Consider the following 25152-nt stretch of genomic DNA (forward strand, 5'->3'; position numbering starts at 1 on the left):
CTCTGTCCTCTATATCGACTTCTTGCATGAATAAAATCCTGCAGAACCCTCACCAATATCTTTTCAACACTTAACTTGTCTGGTGTTTTATGTTATGCTTATATTAGGCTGACATTCTTACAAAAGCATTTATCAAAACCATTATAAAATCAAATGAACTAATATCATTCTAATATCTTACTAAACTATTGCTATTGATCTTATAATAGCTTTAAACAAGATCAAAAAAGTATCGCTTATAATGTTCTTATGTTATGCGGATATTAGTCTGACATTCTTACAAGAGCATTTATCAGGACCATTATAAAATCAAATTAACTAATATCATTCTAAATCTTACTAAACTATTGCTATTGATCTTATAATAGCTTTAAACAAGATCAAAAAGTATACGCTTATAATGTTCTTATGTTATGCTGATATTAGTCTGACATTCTTACAGGGCATGTATCAGGACCATTATAAAATCAAATGAACTAATATCATTCTAATATCTTACTAAACTATTGCTATCGATCTTACAATAGCTTAAACAAGATCAAAAAGTATACGCTTATAATGTTCTTATGTTATGCTGATATTAGTCTGACATTCTTATAAGAGCATTTATCAGGACCATTATAAAATCAAATAAACTTAGAGAATGGTGCTATAAAGAACAGATATTCTCAAGTACAATGAGTCTTCGTAATGTTATTGTAGGAGTAAGAGGCTTATAAAGTATTATAAATGAGCTTATATACATATATGAGACTAGGTTATAAGATAGAGAGTTCTTGAGTCTGTACTAGCTTATCTAAGGCTAATATAAGAGCAGTAACATGTTCCAAAACAATTATAAGAGCGCTATAAGCCACCACTCTCATAAAGTGCGCAATCCAAGACTTTTTGCTGGTTGGGAGTGTGTCGTAGTTTTATAGCGCAGGCTTGGACAGGTCAAGGATGCGTATGCGCCGATTGGAGAACACTTCAATGATACCGTTCAATAGACCGGTTTGTTTCGAATTTGATACTTTGGATTATAAACTTTGCATAAGCTATATGGTACTCGTAGGTACGAGTACGGTATAAGCTAAAAGTGGGAGCTTCAATCGAATAGAGGAACGGATACAAGTGAACAAATTTTAAAGAGTTACTTTTTCAAAGCAAACTGATTGGCAACAACTGTAAAGTAAAAGATAAGTTTCAGCTAAAGAATTTTTAATACAAGCATTTTTGCTGACTGTACTTGCATTGTCATCCAACTTACGTATGTATACCAAATTTCAAGTCAATCCGACCACTGCAAGTGGGTCAAAATTAACTTGCGGTATTTGACCCAAAAACAAACAGGGCAAGTTAAATAAAAGCTTGTAAAAAGATTAGCTGTCTAGCCAAATATAATTTAACTTATATGTGAAAACTAGTCAACTCAATACGTGAACTTCAATAATTTATACTTAGTTAAGTATAGTTATACAAACACACAGGGTACAAAATATTCAAGCAGTAGATATAGCAAAGTTTTTGCTGACTCACAATAATTAATAGTGTCAATCGTAAAAAACGTTCAATATATCCATATATAATTGGCTGTTAATTCACCTTCGTTAAGTCACGATCTTGCGTCACGTTTTAATCTGTAGGGAAAGAAAAGGCGCAGACATAATGTCAATAAATCGATCAAGTGCATGAGTCACAAGGGATATATCTCAGTCGCGCCATATTCGAAGGTGAAGTATTATTGACGCATGCCTAAAAAAGCGACGAAGTGTGAATCGGACCCTTACGTGAAGGGTTCCGTACCATCGAACCGAAAAAAACATTTCTTGTATTTTATTATTTTAGTCTGATGTTATAGTAGCAGAGTAGGCTCAGCGAAAATTGAGAGATAAGAAAATAAGAGAGAATTTAAGAAAAGGAAAGGGTGAGACTAGAAAAAAAAACTCAAAGAGGGCGGTGGGCAAAATAAGGCCTTTGATTATTGAGGAAAATGATATGATGGCTGAAATTTGCAATGACACCTTTGTTATTATTGTTTAGCGTGTTTCTTTACAATAACTGGAGGTAAACTTGCAAAAATTCTTGCATTTTTACAATATCAGGTTTTTTTTGTTTTGGTCAAATCTTGTAAGTTCACTTTTAGTGGTCGGATTGACTTGAAAGTTGGATGGAAATGCAATTAAGCACATTCAGCAAAAAAGCTTTGTATTTTTTTTTTACATAATTATTATATTATATTCGTTGAAGCAGTGCCCATAGTAAATATATTGTTGAGTATATTTACTGAAATTTTAAATATCTACTCCTAATTGTTAAAAGCAAATAACGTCGAAAAAATGTTCGTCTGGCAACGACGTAGTTATACGGATATTTGATCCGCTGCTAATTCATTACTAATCCATCACCAGACGGGGTCCTATGAAGGTCAGGGGAGGCTGGTACTCAGCAGTGGGTCACTGGTATAATTTTTAAATGGGTTCACTAATTCCAAACATTACTTTTACTTCCTTGGTATGAACAAATACAAGTACCCTTTTATGGTACCTAAATGAGTTTTTCTACGCTTTCTAAATTTTGACATGTAATTCGTTCATGTAAAAGAAAAGTGCAAGCCTTCAAGCTTTCAAAAAAAGAGCGTACTCCTACCTAAAAGGTCGGCAACGCACTTGTGACTCTTCTGGTGTTGCAGGTGTTCATGGGCGACGGTAATCGTTTACCATCAGGCGATCCGTATGCTCGTTGACCTCCTATACCATAAAAAAAAGGTTTAAGTATTTTTGAATTGAATCACTAACATTTTGAAAATTGTGTTGCACTTAGTAATTCGGCCAGATGTTTTTCTCAATTGGTAAGTTTCGTAACATACCTATTCGGCACAACACAAATAGCCAAAAGATGCAGGTTCAAATCCCGTGACCCGGCAACTGCACCCGAAAAATTTTAATTTAAATTAAAATTGAAATTAAAAAATTAAAATTATAAATTTAGTTGAGCTCACCTTCTATTTTTTTTAATTATTGTATTGTATCCCACTGCTAGTGCTAGTGTAGGTATTGTGTGCTGCTGTTTTTAGGTTAGCTGGAAGAGATCCCTATTCAGGGATAAGCTAGCTCGCCTTTGCTCTCCTCTCTGTGTATTTGTATTTCTTGTTATTTTATTTTTATGTGCAATCAAGAGTTTACATATTTACATACATACTGCTGGGCAAAAGCCTTCCCTCTTTTTTCCACTGGTGCCTACTTTTGGCCAACTCTTGCCAGTCTGTCTGGACACGTTTAGTAAAAATATAATATCCGACTAGATTGATTGAATGAATTTCATAGACCGACATAAAATTCAAAATGTAGAAACAAAATAAAAAAAGGCCATAGTAGGCTTAGTTTTTTTTTGTGAGTACCTCTTATAATGAAGAATATTTATGCTGAGTATGAACATCCTACTTGTGACAGTTTTTGAGTTATGATTTTTTTAAAGATTATATTAATGTTTTTTTGGGGTGTATTCGAGCGATTTGCTTCTTGAAATGATGTTCTTTGTATAGATTTGCATCGCCACCCAAAAAACTTAAATTAGTTATCATATAAAAAAGAAAAAAAAGACCAAATAAAAAAACATATTTTTTATGTGGTTGTGAAGTAGTGACACCTCTAGTTTTTTTCTCAGAATAGAGCATATATTGGCCTACTACTTGCTTACATATCAAAATTTTCCTGGTGGTACTTCCTATCAAAAATCAGCAATATATTTAATATAATTTGACAATCGGATGGGGTATATTCCAGTAACATTTTCGCTCTGTTAACCAAATTGATAAAAACCTTACAAAAACTATCATCAAGGTGCGATCAAAAGGAAAACCAATTTTCCTGAGCACGTGTCGGAGGGGAAATCGGGGATAGAGAAATGAGAAAAACGTACCATTTGGGACGACCGGGCGACATAAAGCGACAAAAATAACAATCAACTCATGAAATCTATTGTCGTCGACTATAAAGAGTACAAATCAAATAAGGTTGCGTGACTATTTTTTGTAAATGTTATTTTTTTTTCCTTTATTAAACCAAGTGAAGCGTTACCTGTTTATTTTGAAAGAAAGACTTATTTGGTTCCATCAGTACCACCACATTACAGTAATAAGACCTAACAATAAAATAGTTACTTATGCAACTGTATCGTAATAGGGGTCCTTACATGTGGTTTTATAAAACGAGGCGTAGCCGAGTTTCATAATAGGGTCACATGAGTGTTTTAAGGCCTAATTACGTACAGTTGCATACAATATTTTATCTACATCCATATATTAAATCCTCTATCATGTGTTCAAGAACCATTGAGAATGACCTGCATTAATGAGAACTAGGTAGGTATGTCTGCCCCACGAGCTGCGCCCGCTGCGCGAGCGACGTGCTGCTGCTCCTGCGCGCGCACGTCAATCCGTCGCTCCGTTTCGACGTGAAAGACGGACAAACATAGAAACACACACTTTCACATTTATAATATTTGGGATTTAAACGAGAAATTCTTGTACCTATAAATTAATTTATATGAAGAACTGATTGCATAAAAGGAGAATGAGTTAATGTCAAAATCCCGCTGTGTTCTTGTGTGCGTGACCTCAACTTTGGTGGCACTGCCTTGCCTATAGTTTATGCACCAGATGCGATTTTACCATACAAATAATTCTACGAACGACTATCTCCGAACCGTATTTGCACGGATTCGGATAGGACTCGAATCGGATATAGAGCAAAGCTGCTCTCACGGGTATTCTTTGGCTGTACCTGAAGGGCTACTACGAAAATCGATGTTCGTATCGTACCATCCCGCTCACTCGTATTAAACAATATTAGCGTTAGCGGGACAGTACGATACGAACTTCGATTTTTGAATTTCGTAGCAGCCTCTCTGGACCTTTCTCATGCCTAGCTGAAACCTAGACCTAGTTGTAACTAACTAGATATCAATGATTTAGTTTTCCCACGATATTACTAGGTACATGACATTACTATTGAATGAGCAAATAAGTGACCTATATAAGTAATATCATTTCCTTGGGTGTCACCTGTCGCATTCTGTCTTATAAAAACAAATGATTTATGACATCTAACTGAAAGCAGCCGGGTCTTAGAAGGTATTAATAAATAAATATTGAAATAAAAAAAAGTGTTGATTATTTGTGAATAACTCGTTAGCGGTTTAGGTATGAATAGGTTGACTTCATGTTTTTAATTGCAGACCCATACGTCAAAAAAAAGACATAGAGCGGTTTAATGATGATTTTAAGACATTATTTTCTATCGAGCCGTCTTCGTCTTATTATGTTTCGAGTCCCTCCACGGTTTTTGAAATATGATGAATATATTTTTCATATATGTTTCTTGATGTGCTAGAACAATAGTTTTTCTTAAAAAATACTTAAATATCATCAATTTCAACAAAATTAGGTCTTGTCAGCCTCTTAATGAAAGGATTTGTAATTAAATGATCCTGTAGTATAGATAAGATATATTTATATCGTTTGCAAATTGCTCTTAATAATGGTTATTACTTGCACAGGCGATAAAAAACTTGCCAGTTTTAATTTAGTAACTTGAACTGCCTGTCTTCGCCAAAAAGTACTGAATCAATGTGAATGTAGATTTTTTTTTGTATGGTTTTAGGAGTCTTTTTGTATTTTTTATTTCAACTCCTGTTACTTTTACGGCCATCCCGTGATATCCAACGAAAATACAAACTGAAACAGGTGTAGGGGTATGGCACGCAGCACGGAATGCTGAGGACCTGGGTTCGATTCCCAGCGCTGGTCTCTTTTTTTTTTTCTGTGCATCCATGTTTCAGTTTGTAAATATTTAGTAATTTTAATCTGTTCTAAAATTTTCTGAAAAATTGGGTACTTCACGGATTCCTATGTGATTTCTTTGCATTGCACTTTTTTAAACCCGCTTTTGTTTTATCTTTTCGTGTTAGGTTTTTTTCCTTCATTTAACTTTGGTTTGTTACCTTGTATGTAACAAAAAACTAAAGTATTTCAACTTACGTGGCGTTTCATTTAATACTTAAAACTTAAGGTACTAAAATTATTAATAGTTTAATTTAGCGTGGCAACTAAAGATGGGCCGAATGTGATTTGAACCGAATACGAACTTCGGCCGGAATATTCGGTAAAAATAAAAAAATCGAACTTCGGTTCCACAATCTGCTTCTAGTAAATTTTAAATACAAGTAGATAGTAAGAAGAGATTGATAAATTTGATTGATGAAAACACATTTTAATAATTAAAAAAAATATTAAATGTTTCTCAATATTTAGTTTTTGAAAATTGTAAACCAAAACTTTTTTACTTAATTAAATTTACGAATTGTAATCAAGGTGTTTATTAAGGGAATAGGTAGGTTAGGTACTACGTTTATATAATTTTTGTTACATATTTTACTGATATGATAAACATGCTTTCTATTAATTTCAGTCGAAATAGTACAAGTAGGTTATTTTTTTCTAGTGCCGAGTGTTCGGCATTTAAACCGAATTTCGGCCGAATGCCGTAGTTCGGCTCAAGCTGCCGAAATTCGGTTAAACCGATTGTAAAACGAATTTCGGCCCATCCTTAGTGGCAGTGGCAACCATCGAAGCAGCTATTTGTAGCCTTTACTACGACCTCGCCATAATAACTTTGTTATTAAACCCAATAAAATGCCTAAAAATAGCGCCTACAGCTGTAATGTGCAATAAACACCATATACGCAGGTGACATTTAGTTTACTTTTTATACATATTTATTCGGATAATAGTTTTGTAAACCGTCCTTGACTTGCGAAACCCACGCCCCCGCGGCATCAACAAACTCATTAACCAATTTTCTCTCGTCCCTTCCTCTCTTCTGTACGCTTGGTAAGAGCGAGAAGGATGAAAAATCGAGGTGTAGCGCGTGTTTTCCGTCTCCAGCCAGTCTCAGGCGGGTGCGTGCGCGCCGCAGTCGAGTCTACGACGCGCTATTTCTAAATTCAAATTTAAACGAATTGACGCGTACGTTCGAAGTTCGAACAACGAAATTTGAAATTCAACGAAGTTTATCGACGCGTGTGATTGTGTTATGTTTTTCGGTGATTTATTATGTGTTTTTTTATATGGCTGTTTATGCTCGTTCTAATTTTGGGACGAGCCATGCCGTATAAGTCAAGTTTTATGCCTTCGAATGCTGATGATTTATTATATGTCTAATAGTTGTTAAGCTTGATGATATCCTTGTAACAGTAAATCTTGCAATTGCGTGTTTGGACTTTTTAGAATATTATTGGTTTGTACGATACGTCCACAGCAACGGGGGAATTTAAGGAATGGAATTGATGACCCAATTGTTCAAATTATAGCGAAGAAAACTCTTCCGGGATAGGTATATTGTTGTTATATCAATGTTTAGGGAAACTAGATAAATCGCATGGTTTTCCTGTGACAGTCATTTAAATATTTGGTTATTATCCTCGTATTTAGTTTTTCTAATTTCCGGATTAGTATACGTAACTACTTATATATTTTTTTCCTGTGACAAAACCCGGCGTGGTTTTTGTTATTGTATCTTTACCTTTACGTACCTATTATAAAAAAATGTTGGAAAACGTGTTACTAATATAATTAAATTTTATTGATTCCTATTGAAAAAATCGCAATGGTTGACTAAAGGCTAGATTGTTTGTCCGATCGGAGTGTTCCTCGGCGGTCAGCCGTATTGCTTGAATTACTTTGAATGTAGAGTTTAGGCCAGGAAAAAATCTATCAAATGGTTTAGGTACTTACTTCTTTATAGTAGCGTCACTTTTAGCAGTGTGATTATTTATTAGAGTAACTATTACCTCTTATGGCTATATAACAAATAATTACAGTAAAATACTAACAATTCCAGGGGCGTTACGTGTAATTTTTCAGTATTTTTTGCTCAATCATTATGACATAGTGTGCGGAACCTTTCGCTTACGAGGCCGATTCGCACACGATTTTTTCTTTACAAAAAACGTCACTGTCTGCTTTTAAACAAAGCACTACTTTTCTGACTCAACTCTATTAGTTCACGAAAACGAAAGTAACCGTTTACACAGTGTTAGAAATAGACCACGTTTCGACTGCTTAGATGCTGTCACTCTAGTGTAGACGGGGCTTTATTTAGAATTCGGCTGGTTTCATTTTTAGCTAACACAGCAGTTAAATTTAACTGCTTGGCGTTAACTCGGAAGGTGGCTTGACACTGACAGTAAAATGAGAGTCGGTACCTTAGAAAATTAAAGACGTCGGTACCTATAACTATGAGTTGGCTGCGCGCCTGTCGTTCTATTTAATTCTATGTTCTATTCATTTGTCATTTCAACCGGGTTGCCCGTGGTTAGAAAATCTGACTAATAAATATATAAGAAGTTCCCGATCCCGGGTCGATCCCGTCGAGGCAGATCAACAAACAATCTAGGGCTCTTCAAGAGAGAGAGAGAGGCTGTTACTGAACCAGTGAGGTGAGATACACCTTTGGCCTCATCTGCACTTAACATCAGGTGAGATAGGGGTCAAAGATGGTCAGTTTTATGTAAAAAAATTATATATATTTGTATGAAGTAGTATAGATCTATATGTTTATCCGTTGCCTAGGACCCATAACACAAGCTTTGCTTACTTTGGGATTAGGCCAGTTGTTTTTTTATATAAGGGGGAAAACGAGCATGCGGCTAACCTGATGGGAAGCAATCACCGTCGTCCATGGACACCCGCAACACGAGGGGTATCACAGGTGCGTTACTGGCCGGTGTCAGGCGTTACGTGATATTATTACACAGAAACAAGTGGTGAAAACAATTGTGATACCGAATGTGTTAGACATAAGGCCTCAGAGGCCGTATTGCCTAACCTAACGTTTCTGGCGCTCACGATCGCAATCAAATGACAGTTTTTGTATGCGAAATCTGTCATTTGATTGCGATCGCGACCGTCAGAAATATTAGGCAATACGGCCTCAGGTTTAAATGGTTGTAACTCCCGTCTAGACCGTATGCAAACCGCAACGCCCCAAATACAGTGGCAGCAGGTGACTGACTCCATTGTGTCACGTAGGTTGCGTGAATAATTTGCCAATTCTTATAATTATAATTGTGATAAACGCCTCTCTGTTGTAGTCATAGAGGTTTTACCGGCTTAACGTAAGAGAATATCATCAATTAAAAAAAGGAGTTGTATAAAATTCATTTTCTAATAAGTACCTTCGTACTTTTTGCTGACGAGTGTGGCCTTTAAAAGAATTTTGGGAAAATATATGGGAACGGAGTAATTGCCACAAAGTTTTTTTTTGGGAAATTATGAACACTCATTCACAAATTCAACTAATTTGAGTTAAAATATAATTCAATATTGTGTACACTAAAAACTTAACATACACCCTTTTAATAGTGTATTAGGTAATCAAATGACAGATTTCGCATACAAAAACTTTCATTTGATTGCGATAGCGAGCGCCAGAAACGTTAGGCAATACGGCCTCCGGTCCCAAACTAAGCCAAACTTGTTCTATGGATACACCAGGCAACGGATAAACATACTTATATAGATAAATACTACTTAAATTAAATACATATTAAACATCCAAGACCCGAGCACAAACATTCGTATTATTCATACAAATATCTGCCCCGATCGGGACTCGAACCCGGGACCTCAAGCTTCGAAGTCAGGTTCTCTAATCACTTGGCCATCCGGTCATCTCATCAAGTAAGTATACCTACTACGGTATGTACCTACATTCCTTGAGGCCGCCGTGTGCGGTGTCATCAACCCATCACCAACCGTCCGTGAAGTCTAGTTAAATAAACATAAACCTACTAAGGACCACACAACAAGTAACTAGATAGAAGCTTAGATATATTATATTACTCGCTGCCAGAAGTAGTAAGGGTACGGTCAGCATCGAAAGTAGCTGCCAAAGGAAACTTTCCAAAATTGCAGAATTTTTCATATAAGTAAGACAATGGGGAATGGATGAAAATTTTAGAAACGCTTGAAATTTTTTTTATCGATAGGAATAACCTTTCTCATCATCCCAGCCTATATACGTCCCACTGCTGGGCACAGGCCTCCTCTCGGAATGAGAGGGCTTGGGCCGTAGTTCCCACGCGGGCCCAGTGCGGATTGGGAACTTCACACACACCATTGAATTGCTTCGCAGGTTTGTGCAGGTTTCCTCACGATGTTTTCCTTCACCGAAAAGCTCGTGGTAAATTTCTAATGTAATTTCGCACATGAATTCCGAAAAACTCAGAGGTGCGAGCCGGGATTTGAACCCACGATCCTCTGTTTGAGAGGCCATAGGTCAAACCATTCGGCCACCACGGCCTCGCAACTCTCACAACCTTTCTAATTAACAGAATTATCAGATTTTTAAGTAGCACCAATTAATTAAAAAAAATGAAAGAGTTCTTTACCGCCAAATTACGACAGTCCGGTCGGTTATGGGTTGTTTCACAGTCCAGAATAATAAAAAAAAACATTAAAAAAGAATTTATGTGTCTTTGACTCGATCGTTTTGACAGTTGACTCTTTTTATCGGCTCGAATAATACCAACATGGAAATACCGACCCTGTTTTTCATCTACACACTCATAGAAGCTCATGTCAGCTTATTCCTATTGATACAAAAAGTTTCAAGTGTTTCTAAATTTTTCACACATTCCCCATTGCGGAAATTTCTCACAATTCTGTGAAACTTTCTGTTTCTTAAATTTCTTATATTTCTTGTGAAAATCTCCAGAAATTTTCGAGAACTTTTCCAGGTTTTTGGAGGCTTTCCACAACTTGCACATCTGTATGCATACCTTTGTACTTTGTCGTTTTGTCGGGCTACGACGAAATTCGAAAATCGAAGTTCGTGTCGTGCCGTGCCTCTGACACATACTATTTAATACGAGAGTGGGAGGGACGGTACAATACGAACTTCCATTTTCGAATTTCGTAGTACCTTCGTAGTCCCGACAACGCGTAATCAAATCACCAGTACTTAGGTAAATATTTTAAATTTTCGCCAGACTAAATACGTTTGTTGCGCAAAAATACATGTGCTGGTTAAACAGTAACATGACACTAAACCGAAAGCATCCTGACTAAGTTTACCCGACATGAGTCAGCAGGCGACGCGAAAGTGGCGCCAGTGTTTAAACACTGACACTGCGCGCGTGCGCACAAATTTATGCGAAAAGCTAGACGCTCGTATTTTGTTTACGATCTACATACTGTTATTAGCACAGAACTTATAATAAAAAAGGAGTAATAAGAACACAAATTTTAATTAACGACGGCTTTTAATTTTTTTTTATTCGACTGGATGGCAAACGAGCAAGTGGGTCTCCTGATTGTAGGAGATCACCACCGCCCATAAACATCTGCAACACCAGGGGTATTGCAGATGCGTTGCCAACCTAGAGGCCTAAGATGGGATACCTCAGGTGCCAGTAATTTCACCGGCTGTCTTACTCTCCACGCCGAAACACAACAGTGCAAGCACTGCTGCTTCACGGCAGGATTAGCGAGCAAGATGGTGGTAGCAATCCGGGCGGACCTTGCACAAGGTCCTACCACCTGCAAAAATATTGAGAATCGTTTTATCGAAAAAAAAACAATTACCTTTACTAATAGAGTCACTTTTTTTTAATTTTCTCGAGCAGTAATGCAATGCAAACATTTATTTGACGTTTCAGAGAGGCAGCAAATATTCATAGTGTCAGTTGTTAACTTTGTTACCGATACATTGCTTGCCGAATTAATTTGTATGAAAAAAGGTTTTTTTTAACTAGAAATACTAATTTACGTTAATTAGGGATTATGCTTTCAGCCCTTAAAATATATGTTCACAATAAATAAATATATGTTCACACGTTGTATGCTATCGTGTGCGTTTCCTTCCATAATTGACCGACTTCAAAAAAAGCAGGAGGTTACTCGTATACAATATGGGCCCTGTAACAGGAGCAAAAAATTAAACCACAGCTTCCACTCTACATCTTTAGCTAATTTAGTTCTACATCTTTTGAAAATATAATAATAACTTACTATATTGCAAAATCCGTCATTTTGTTACGCGACAGGCGATGTCATTTAGGCTATTGGATGCCGTACATTGAAAATACCATAATAAACATAAAGTTAAATTACTTAATTTTTGAATGTTGCAGAACTAAAGTAGTTCCATTTGAATAGCAGAACCTGGGTTTTAATTTTTTGCTCCTGTTACAGGGCCCACCCGGTATAGGTGTATTTTCAATGTCACCACTTTTTCACCTATCCGTAGATGTAGAGTGGGCCAAATTTTGTGCCTGTGAGTAAATTTTTCAACTTCTGGTCACTATAAAAGGTCACTGGTGATTAGAACTCATCGTGTAGACAACATAATGTAATCTCCTTTGCGGAGCAATCATTCTGACTTCCAGGAAGTCTACGCAATTGAATTAAAATACAACCGGGATCTATAAATTAACATGTTAACTGGATAATTTGTCATAATCCTTGGCCAATCAGCGGTGAAAGGCATTCCGCTTTGGTCAAAAGGACGACACGTTTTAATTACATTTTTAATGTTTGTTTTTAACGATTAAGTGTGAAAATGCTTGTAGTATGAGCGCTGCATGCTTGATAATGATAAATCTTAATTTGCTGTGTGTAGTTTAATTGTAACTATATATTTTGACAGGAAAGTAGGTAGATTGGATTGTGTACAAGTGAGGAGTGTCTTTTCACAAGGGCTTATTTCCGTTGTCCTACTAAAAATGTAGTTCTGCTTAAAACAGAAAAATACAGATATTCTTTGAGGTTAAAGTTGTAAAATGTCTTTTAAAAAAAGGTTCACATATCAAGGTTCGGATCAAGAGGGCCTAATTCTTCCTTATTATACACTTATTATCTACGTTGAATTATAACTTTTTGTAGACTTCGAAATTTGAAGCTGACTACTAAAAAATAAACAGGTAAAAGAAAAAAAACCATTAGAAACGTGTTGTTCATTGGAAGAATTTGCCGATATTTTTTTTATTATGATTAATTGATTATGACACAAAAATTGCTTTTAGATTTAACAATAATCGCTATATCGAATTCATTAGCCATCAAAGCAATATAATATTCTTATTATTGGATTAATAGAAAGAAATAGTAAGTTATTCGAAATCGGCTTCATTAAAACCTATCCAAATGAAACAACAAAACGGCTTAATTCCAAAAGTTCGCATCAAAAGGGCTTAATTCTGAAAATGTATGGTAAATTATCATGAAGGGTCCACGGAAAGAACATGCCTAGTCATCTTTTTTTTTTAAACTGTGATTTTAATTTCAAAATATAGAGCTTGTGAGTAGACTTACCTGAATTAAATTTCTAATATAAAATCAATTTTTTATCTTTTAAATAAATGGTAATCATAGTAATTGTTCGTGATGACTAACTTTCAAACCGATATACTTAACTCAAAAAGTTGCTTAGGTGACTAGACACGTTCTTTCCGTGGACCCTTCACATAATAATTTAGTTAGATAAAACAAAGTATGTAGTCAACTTACTTAAATACAATATCGAAAATAAAGTAATAATATCGAAATGGAAACCGTGGATTTATGTTTTCTTAAATTTCTCAAAAAAAGTTCAAAGTGGAAATAAGTCCTTTTGAAAAGACACTCCTTAAATACCTACTTGGCAATTTTCGTTCTGTGTGAAATAAAATAAATTAACAGTCAGTGAGTGCTTTGGTGTCATTAGGATATATAATTTGTATTAATATTTACTTATTTATTCGGTTCGCTTGACGATTAACGATCCGAATTGAATCTTTTTGAGCTTCTAAAGTTCAATTGCACTTGATTTTATGCGATTTCATGTCAGTTTCCGACATTACATACCTACCTAACAGCAATGTCAAAGAAAAATTTACTTCATTATGTTTTATATGGAATTCTAGATGTGGTAAAACGGAATGATAGGACTTGATATTTTCGCTCTTTTCGTCATATTTTTACTACTCGCTTAAATTTTAATACTTTTCATTTCTCGTCTTTAAAATGGTTGAGTACCGTTCTGACCTCTTCGGAATTTTAAAAGGCATCGAGTCAAGCCAGATCTCTGAATTTCTCCAAGAATGCACGCTTTTATAATACGAGTTTAATTATTGGATAAAAACGAGAATGTCGTTTGCGGTGTTGGAATGAAAGACAAGAAATGCCGTGTACGTGGCAGGCTGTGCTGTTTTTTCTGTAATTAAAAGTTAGTAAAGTTTTGAAAGCACGCGTGTTTTATTCGTTGTATCAATAGAGGGAATTTTATGTTCAGTTTCGAATGTGATTCTCTTTCATTTGTTTATTTTAATCACTTTGGCTTAAAGGTCTCGTTACCAAACCATAAACTCAAAAAAAAAAGATAACTGTAGTACTGGCAGTCCACACTTTTTTTTTTAATTTCTGAGCGGTCAGTGTTACGCTTATCAAAGCGAGTAGATTTTGTGTAGTTTTAGTTCTCAATACAAACCTATGCCTGACGCACTTTAACCTAAATAGGTATGATTTGTAGCATTAAAGTTCGTTACTCAGGGACACTCCATTAACTCAATTGCTGTTAATTGCCTCTGTTTTTGTTGGTTCCCGTGAAATTTAATGCTGTAAGTAACGTTCCCAATGCCTTCACTTAACTAATTAGTTTAGCTTTTACAGTGCGTCACTACTCAACTAACATAGGAGTGGGTTTCCATGCAATCACTTTTAAACTTAATGCTAATACGAGACGTTGATTGAATATACATATTCAGCTCTACGGTAGGTATAATAATGTGTTTACAAATATTCTTGTCTTGCAGCGCTTTTGTAAATTAGTGATTAAACTGTAATTATTTTCAGGTTGTGTTTCAAACACACTGTCTTTGTCATCAATCAAAATCTGTGTGGTTTGTTAAAATGTCTTGATAGTAAAATTCATTTGTGTTCACAAAACATATCGTTTTATAATTTCTTATTTTTGTCTATGATTCATTATAATGAAAAAAATCCCGCCAAGTGTGAAAGTAACGCAAATTTTGAATATTAAGTTTTGATCGGCTATTACTCGATGACTTGTAATGAATGTTTACTAAGCTAGTGCTTTAAAATTGTAGCTCGTGGAGGGGGAGGGGGGCGGTTGCACTTGCATCTAACAAAAGCTTGCAAGCGGAACCCTAAACAAGGCTCTTTAGCCAGTCATACGAGCTATAGTTTTGAGCATGGTTAAAAACTATAGAAACATAACATTTATTCAACGTTCTAGCTCTACAGTTCCAAAAAAAGAAATAATTAGCGATTAAAACATTTGCACACGTAATAATTATTGCGGAAGACCAAAAATACAGACGATGACATAAACAAGTATCAGTTACAGGAATCCGTGTCCACCTGACTCAGATCCTTTGGCAAACCGCCAGTGGAATAAATAATAACACGCATTCGTAGTTTAATATCGTTTTTTTGTGAAACAGAACGTTGCCAAGTTTGAATTCGGAATATTGGAACATTGAATTTGTTTGCTTCCTGCTTTTGAAATTTGAATTGTGAATTTTAACAATTTACCCCAACGAAATGGGATGAGACGTGGATGGGACATAGTCGATTTAAATTTTATGTGTAATAATACCTCTTCTCGTCTCTTTATGAAGTTAGGAATTTGGGCTACTTTAATAAAGATGTTTTTCGCGAGCGGGGCAAGACTATGAATGACCGACAGACGGTCTGCGTGCGGTTTCCGAAAATATTGGTTTTAGTCAATTTTAGAAGAAAATAAAACACAATGAAACTAATAGGAATGTATATTCGACCAACCTAAGGTTCAAAAATTAAAGTCTTATTGTCCCTTACCTGCTTGGTCCGCTTGGTCGAACATAAAACATAATTAACTGATACCCCTATATTTTGGTTTGCGGTTTACCTTCTGTTGGGAAGGCCGACACGTACTTAATAATAAAAATAACTGAAGGGCATTGAATCATACCTAACTGAAAAAAATCACGTTATCGTGAACGCGATATTCTACTGTGACCGCATTGTTTTGTGATATTTTAAACCTTTTCTGAAGCAAATCGCGGTACATATTTAGGGGACACACTTATCTGCCCCAAGTAGTGGCATAAAACTGAATAAAATGACACTGGCCGCATAAAAGTCCAACGACTTTTTTCTCGTTTGAATAAACGTCAAAATCATTTTATCATCAGCCAGTACGAATAATGTAAGGTTGTTCTTAAAAAAAAAGTCTGCACTACTATTGGAACATGTATGATTTACGCTTCAGTAAGATGAGTGGTAAGATGAGTTTGTTTCACTGAATAGAATCCAAACTTTGCGAGAAACACAAAGGTGTTCAAGTTTAGAGGTAAAAGCACAAATTGTATAGGTACGAATTCAATTGTTTTTTTTATGCATCTCAAGCCGTTGTGATGGATGATTCTTCACTTCATAAGCTTGCTTTTTTAAACTTATAAATAATACAACGTATCTATCTATTCAGAATTAGGATAAATTTTTCTGTTAATACAATTACTAATGTTTCATTTGGATTCAAAATTTAATAAGGGTTCTTAGTTGACTACGGTTCTTGTTTATTGATTATGTTATGATGTTGCACCGATTGTATGTTATGAAATGTAAGTGCTAATTTAATCGAATCGAAAGAAAAGTAGGTCTGTGTTAGCGACCTATCATTAATTGATATTAAACATTAATGTTACTGACCTTACGGAATGAGTTAGCTGGTAAACAAAGCATTGCACAATGAAATGCACGCGTGTAGAAGTACAACCTCTTTGAGGATCTGGAACTAAAAAAAACAGCAATTTTATTGAAATTCAATTTGTAGAAACTTTCTTTCTTTGACGACCAGATGGCCTAGTGGTTAGAGAACCTGACTACGAAGCTTGACTTCGATTCAGATATTTGTATGAAAAATACGAATGTTTGTTCTCGGGTCTTGGGTGTTTACTATGTATTTAAGTATGTATCTATCTATATAATTATATTTATCCGTTGCTTAGTACCCATAACACAAGCTTTGCTCGGCTTACTTTGGGACTAGGTCAATTGGTGTGAATTGTCCCGTGATATTTATTTCTTAATTAGGTATAAAACTCTAACACTAACTCAAAACTATAAGCACGTTTCCTGCTATAATAAATAAATGTTTTTTGGCCGTTAGAAACAACTCTGCCATTAAACTGTTTAATTTAATTTAACATCTTTTAGGAAATAATTTTTTTTTTTTTATAAAAAAATGTTATTCCCTAAAAGTTTTAATTATTAAATCCAATCGTCCCGAGTCTGGACCATTGGTAAATCATTTCGTGTGACGCAACACTGCCCTTCTTTTGACAGCCAATCAATTTTGTACTTTAATTGTGATCAAAATTCCGACATTTATTATAATATTTGCTTTTGAAGTTATCTGTTGCGTGTACCCATTTTATGTTTTGATATTGGGATCAATAGTAAAGGTGTTAGCTGCGATACAGATTACACATAAACTAGCCACTTTATTATGTACGTCATCAATTAAAAAAGGCAATAATGTAAACACCATTCCATTGATCATTCGATGAATTACACGTTAAGTTTGCATGCCGTTACCTTATTTAAGACTTAGGGGCTGTTTCACCATCCATTGATTAGTGTTAACTGGCAGTTAGGTGTGATGCCGTCTCCATTTGTTTTGTTCGAATAGACGGAGTCGGCATCACATTTAACCGTCAATTAACGCTAATCAATGGATGGCGAAACAGCCCCTTAATATTCTGTACTTTCTAATCCAGTTAGAACACATTTCAAAAATAGAAGACTCATGAAATGAGTCTACAAAATCAATTTACAAATACAATGTCGCTATTTGATGTAACTTCTATTCTATTACTTTTACAATCGAGTTATAGACACGCATACACTCTACATCTATATTCATCGTATTTATTATGGCATGAGTCTCCGCTACAGTAAATACCTAGTTCGTAAACCGATGCCAATGCCCAGCAATTACAGATTTCGTTTCAATTTCTCACAAAGTAAGATTGATCATAATTGAGAAATACCTTACGGTTGAATGGACATGTAATTAGTAAGAAAGTTATGAGTACTGGCATGTGAGGATGTGAAAAACGTTGTTAGCGTTTTTGGTAGAGACCGTCCGCGTTTAAGAAAAATAAATCGCAGATAATGTTTTATATTTGTAATTGTCATTATCTCGTCCCATTTTTATTTCCCAATGGTCTACATTATTCTTTAGGGAAAAACACGCCACGATTTGTTTTGTCTCTGACGACTAAGCAGATTGAAGCTCCTAGTTCGCTAGGTAGCTTAGCTACGAGTATCTCTAGCCCTATTCCTATGATCTCAAACGGATATTCGCACGTTACGTTCCATTTTGCACAATTTCCGCTTTGCAATACAATACCCAATCTCCAGAGGTGTTTGAACCGTATCGATCGTCTTATGTTTACACGAGCACGTGTTTCGGGCTGTAGGAACTTCGTCTTGCTTTAGGTATACGTAATGGATAAAAAGTTTAGCTCGTTTATCGTACATTCGTACAGCTTTCGATGATATTAAAAAAAATCAAGGATTTAAAACTTGTGATTCTCGAAAGAAAGTCCGAGAAAAAATTGCAAAGGTCGCTGACCTATAGTATCAGACTATTTGTGTTTTATATTTAGAGCACGCTAAGAGATTTACGTCAAGCTGAAATTTTTGATCTAATCTTATCTCTGTTTTGTTTGTGTCATGAGATGAGAAGAAAAAGAACATTTTATTGAAAACTAAACTCTAAATACCTGGTGGTGACAGTTCAGGGAAAGTTTTTTAAACTTTCAGGAGTAGGTATACGAGTAGTCTCAGACTTTGACCGAAAGTTATCCAATTTCGAATTTTCATAAAGTTTGGGATCTAGGTTTGTTTTGCCGTCGTAATGCCGACCGGATAAGAAGTGATTAGAGAACCTGACTTTGAAGCTGCAGGTTCCAGATTCGATTTCCGGGTTCTGTTTTTTCGGGTCTTGAACGTTTAATATTATTTAGTTATATATAATAAATATATTTATCCGATGCCTAGTACCCATAGTACAGTCGAGTTCATAAACTTGTGAGCAAAATTTTGATCAAAAATATCTGAACACGACACGACCGGGCGTAGATGTAGAAGCGTGTTCAGATGTTTTTGATAAAATTTTTGCTCACAAGTTTATTAACTCGACTGTACAAGCTTTGCTTAGTTTCGGCCTCGGTCATTGGTGTCAACTGTCCCATGTTTTTTTTTTTTTTTTTACTTTAATTATGATATTGTATGTCGTATCGAAACCCGGTTATTTTGCTTTTTGGCCGCTTCCCCCGCTGCGTCCTTTTCTTGCGGTTCCTTCAAAGTGTGACGGAGAGTGTCAACTGTCTATGATCCGACAACCTATTGTAATTTTTTAACCCCTCGTATGCGGGAACTAAAAAAGTACTGTATTTTAGTCTTATCTGTTTTAATAAACACAAATTCTGTTTAATTTAAAAACAAATAGCATTTGACACGGAACCACGTCTTAAGCATACCAGGGGTTAAGTGTCTCTAAAATGTACCTATAACACCACCTTTGTCTATGGTATAATTCAACGCTAGGATAGTAGTTGAAACGGTGTAACATCATATTGAACCCTAGCATCCAACAATACGAGTATTATACGAGTATATCACAATGACCGGAAGACGTGGAAGCGGGACGCGCCGTAAAAGGACGCTATCGCACGCTTATTCATGTCACTTAGCGATCTGATCGCTGTGACTGTATCGAGTAACACTGTCTACTCTGCGGGGCTGCTACGAAATTCGAAAATCGAAGTTCTTGTCGTTCTGTCCCTCTGGCGCTTATACCATTTAAAACGAGAGTGAGAGGGACGGTACGATACGTACGAACTTCAATTTTCGAATTTCAGAGTAGGCCTTTTGTTCGTCCAGCACGGACCGCTGTGACTTTACATGCCGCGAGTATGCTTAGGAACATAATAGATTTTTTAATTAACAAGTGTTTTATCGTACTTAAGTAAGGTGTAGCACGGAGAACAGATGGCCGTTGGGGCGGAGAAGTTCTCGAAGGGAGACCGCGGATCGGCAAGCGTAGGACTTCCACCAACGAGATAGACGGATGAGCTGGTTAAAGCCGCAGGTTCACGGTGGATGTAGACCGCTTCCAACCGAAACAACTGGAGGTTTATTGGGGAGGCCTATGTCAAACAGTGGACGTGCTACGGCTGTTATGATGATGGCGCTCGCTACCCGTTAAATTCTGCGCATGTGACAGTCTCGCTCGGTAAACATCGCTTACGCTCGCCTCGTGCACCCTGAGACCATATTGTCTAACGCGCTGACGTTTGTGATCGCATACAACATCTTTTTCTGCCCTCGTCTTATACCGTGTGACAGAAAGAAGTGGAATCGTTTTTACGATTGTGATTCCAAGTATGTTAGACTATAAGGCCCCTGCTCTGCGCATTACTAAGTCCCAATTTTAATTTATACTTTTTCATATCAACAGTCATCGCTGTACTTACGGGGACTGTACCTGGGTTCTTTCTGGTTCCACTTTACAGTCGATTATAAAGATCTGTGTCCATTTTTCATGTCATTATTTACATTGTAATCATCTGTCTGTCTACGTCCGGCTGGATGCTGGCTCTATCTCTTGAGTCGTAATAGTTAGACACTTGAAATTTTCACAGATGATGTATTACTGTGGCCGCTATAACAACAAATACTAAAAACAGAATAAAATAAATATTTAAGGGGGCCTCTCATATAACAAACGTGATTGTTTTGTCGTTTTTTGCTCGATATTAATAACGGCAACAGGTAGACGCTTGAAATATTCACAGAATATTTAGTCGTATTTTCACTTTAAAAATAAATAACCAAATTCAAATAAAATAAATATTTACGGAGGCTCCGATACAACAAACTTGACTTATTTTTGCTAATGTCTAATTTTGTATAGATAATGATACGGGACCCTTCATGCGCGAGTCCAAATTAAATTAAATGAATAATCTTTTGCAAAATCAATATGTGGGTTTCGTCCACGTTGTTATTTTCAAACGATTACGGGAAATCAGTTCTGTTGTGTCCTGTTCTGTGTCAGTAAATTACCGTGTAGTTTTCCGGTACCTATTTAATGCGTTCTTTCTGAGCTATCTTGCAGTATCCTTTCTTTTACCTGTTCAACAATTGCTAAACTGATAATAATAAGATTAAGGCATGTAGAGCATTGCATAGGCATAAGTAGGTGAAATACATTAAAAATAAGTAGAAAAAGAAATAGAACCTCTTTTATTATGTTCTTTAATGTTTTTTTTTTACAAATCATTGTATCTCTTTTTATGTTGTACTGCAAATTATAATTATATTATCTTAACTTATTGAACCTTCTGCACATTTTCCACGGGTAATTTGTAAGGAAGTGACATTTTCCCTATCAACAACCACGATTTAACTATATAATGATATAATATATCTATAATATAAAAACGTCCACTTCATTTTTAAGTGGACTCGTTGATTACCTATTTCAAACTCGTTCACTTTACAGCCTCGCAATGTAATGCAACTTGGTCAATTTTTCTTCTAGGTCTGAACTGGGCTTTAAACTTGTGATCTATTAATGTGGCTGCGTTGATGACAGCTGACTTGTTGACAGCTCGGCCCCTCGCCTGATAAACGTCGGCCGTCACAGTCGTCGAGGCGTTGACAGGGTTAGGTATGTTTTAGCAGGGCCAAACAGGGCAGGGACTCCGAAGTTAGATTTTCGAATTTTGTATTGTGCGGTCCCGCTCGCTCTAATGGTGTTTAAAAGGAGAGTGAGAGAGGCGGTATGGTGCGAAGTTCAAATTTCAAACTTTTTAGGAGATCCCTAGTGCAGCTTAAACCAAAATTCAACAAATGGAGTTATTCAAATTTTCGTTACACAAAAAGTACTTGCGTGTAACAAAAATACTAACAGTAATGATAGGATTTTTTTTAATGATTAGTTTATATGCACTTGTTTAAACAAAAGTTTTTACTATGACAGTTGAGATTTTTCAACAATCATTGCTTTGTGTAGGTATATTTTAAATATTATTTCCTAATTAATAAGCTCCAGTGGAAAGTCACTGTAAAATTAAAATGAAGTATCGCATCTGTTTTTAACTTGAATTCTATGCCATGCTTCTTTGAGTGACTTCAATTAACTTTGATCCAGAAGCTGTTTTACTTATTTTTGTAATGGAAATTTACTTTATACTTTTAAATATTATTGATATCTGGGAACTCAAGTGTTGTATCAAGTGTTCAAATTAAAGGGAACAATATTTCCTTAACCAGAATTTGTAACGTACGATACCACAGTACGATGCAGCCGATATGAGTCAGTAAATCTAGAGTTCAATTCGCATTCCAAAAACCTGAGGATATCTAAAGTGCATTCTCAGAATCGCATCTCTTTGCGATTACGTTTCGTCATTCTTTGTCATGACATGACACTCGTTTTTGCTTTTTTCCCCCAATTCGAATAGCTATTTTTTACAAATATTAATTTTTAATTCGTCATTATCAAGCTTTTGAAGTAAATTAACTGCTATAAGGTAATTAATTACTTTAAATAAATAAATATCACTGGACATTTGACACACATGACCTAGTCCCATAACAAAGTAAAGCTTGTTTTATGAATACTTGACATACCTACCGGTATTAGCCAATTATTTCCCACTAATAAACAATGGACTTTAATAAATATTTGTGACTCATTGGCATTCCAAATAATTACAAACTACCTGAGATTAGCCAAGATATTGTTCTAAAAAAACTTTGATCCGACGATCTTCCCCCGGGAATATTTTTTTGATTATTTATTTATCAAAAAAAAATTACAGTAAAATTCACGCGCTGTAAAATGCAGTTATACCTACTGCAGCAAAACTAACGACCCAAGAGCACTTAAGGTGCCCGTAGACCCTAGTTAAGCCGACATAAATTAAACAACGAAGGAATTTTGACGGTAAAATATAATTTATTCAAAACTTTGCCGCAAATATTATTAAAGGAAAATACTAAAATACACAGAATTTAAACAGACACAAAATTGAGGTACAAACAAAAAAGTTAAACAGTATCACACGTTGCAAGTAAGTAAAAGTGGTGTAAATTAGATTTTAGGTAAAAAATATCATAGAAAATTTAGTAGGTTTATCAACGAAAAAGATTGAGACTGGAAAATTGCACGAAAATGGCGTAAGAGCGTTTATGATAAGCCTCGAATTGAATTAAAAAAAAAATAGTGCACGATTACGATACAGAAGGTACCCGAAATGGCGGTACAAAAAGGTATTCCTAACAGTTTCTACCAAGAAGAAAAAAAAACTAGTAACTACCTGTACGATCGTATATATAGATAAGTAACCAGCCTACAAATTGGGTGAAACTATATCAGCCTATAAGAAATCCTAGTACCTTAGGTATCGATTTTAGGGAATGAATATATTAGGAAAAAAATACAGAATAGCACGTTAAATTATTTGGTAACACTAAGAAAGTCGAACCACATCGATATCCACCTCCTCTTCATCCACCTGTATCCTGGTTGGCGGCTCAATACCCAGAGGATAATGGATACCGCCAAACGCGGCCCCCGTGGTTATCCGGTTGGGAAAAACCACTGGAACGATGCTTGCAACGGGTGTGTCATGACCCGGAATAGAAGTTGGGGGTAATCTCGGACTGGAAAGAAATTTAAAACTAACCCACAACTAGGAAAAACCTAACGAACACGACCCTAGGCAACAACGGAATAAAAACTTACCCGATGAAACATCGGCAAAGCTGGTAAAGCGCCTCTAGTACAGGCGTGCAGGGAAAAAACCACCACAGTCACAAACGGCAATATACTCTTGCAGCATAAGCACACTTATCAAGATTAGGCCAACATAAACTGGAATACGAGCACGGATGAAACGGTGCACTAAACACTTATTAAAGCGGAAAAATAGGAAATTTCGGTACGTAGAACTGTACTTCACAATGTGTGATCAAAGAATCCATCCGAAACAAAAACGCCGAAAGAACTATCAAAACACAGAAATTAAATTTCAAATTTCAAATCAAAAACCAAATACGAGACATAAAAGAGTTAACAGCCAGCACAAAACCGGCCAGTGAAAACGGCTGGAAAACGACCGAAAAGTATGCAACACGCTACACTCATGCAGCGTTTTAATGCTGCACTATCTACATACTAAAAACACACAAAAAAGACAGAAAAAAAAATACAATTTTCATATCTATTAAGGGTTTTTTTATTCTCGCTTCCTTGAAGCGACGGAATCACACCTTCCGGCGAGAAATTGGAGCGCAGGAACAACTGTTGGTGTTTGGCCGGCACTTGGGGACCTGGATCGTTTCCTACGAAATACGAAAATGGAAGTTCGTATCGTACCGTCCCTCTCACTCTCGTATTAAATAATGTAAAGCAGGGTTTTCAAATGGGGTACGCGAACCCTAGAATTCGCTATTCGAGGTAGGGAGCCGGGGTTCGAAGGTTTACGTGATGGTGGCTGCAAGAAGGCGATAGGATTGGTTTTTGGACTCTTTATATATATATTGAATATATATAGGTACATTATAGTATGATGAAGCGATTGGAATCAAAATAACGAGAAATTGGAGCGCAGTCAATTTTTCTTTCTCCATTAGTCTTTGGGGGGTTTCCTGACGTCTAGAAACTGGAACAGGGTATCGTACCGCCATAAGTTTCGTAGAAATGATGTAAAGCGTCAGCGGGACAGCAAGATATAAAGTTCGAATTTTGCACTTCGTAGTATATGGCATGTCCAGCCCAATCCCTCTTCATTATTCACAATAATTTTGCAACACGACAGGTGTTGCACTGCACACATTTTTGACATCTTTAAGACATATTAGGCGACTGAATTCCAGAACAGTCGCCCGGATGTATCTACTAATATTTATTACTAATGCACTATCTGCTATGTCAATAACATCACGTACGTCCTGTATGACATAGAACCCGTTTCCTGGCTTTTACGCTTAGTATGCAGCGTCATAATGCTACTTCCAGGCTATATCCGATAGCTGCGTGGTCTGAG

At 36.0% G+C, this 25152-nt stretch overlaps 1 protein-coding gene across 11 annotated transcripts in view; it reads left to right on the top strand.

Moving 5' to 3' along the window:
* Positions 1-25152, top strand: part of Fak (protein tyrosine kinase 2 Fak) — a 149729-nt gene that overhangs the window by 85783 nt on the left and 38794 nt on the right. For 3 of the 11 annotated variants that reach the window (XM_074106873.1, XM_074106874.1, XM_074106875.1), the window contains exon 1: positions 6921-7083. The exons of 6 other annotated variants lie outside the window; for them this stretch is intronic. The gene's annotated coding sequence lies outside the window, so the exon portion shown is untranslated. Of the gene's footprint in view, positions 1-6920; positions 7084-25152 lie in introns of those variants that run through there. 2 more of the 11 variants (XM_074106882.1, XM_074106883.1) reach the window with 1 other exon arrangement.

The sequence above is a fragment of the Choristoneura fumiferana genome, chromosome 24 (assembly GCF_025370935.1).
Source record: "Choristoneura fumiferana chromosome 24, NRCan_CFum_1, whole genome shotgun sequence".
NCBI classification, from domain to species: Eukaryota; Metazoa; Arthropoda; class Insecta; order Lepidoptera; family Tortricidae; genus Choristoneura; species Choristoneura fumiferana.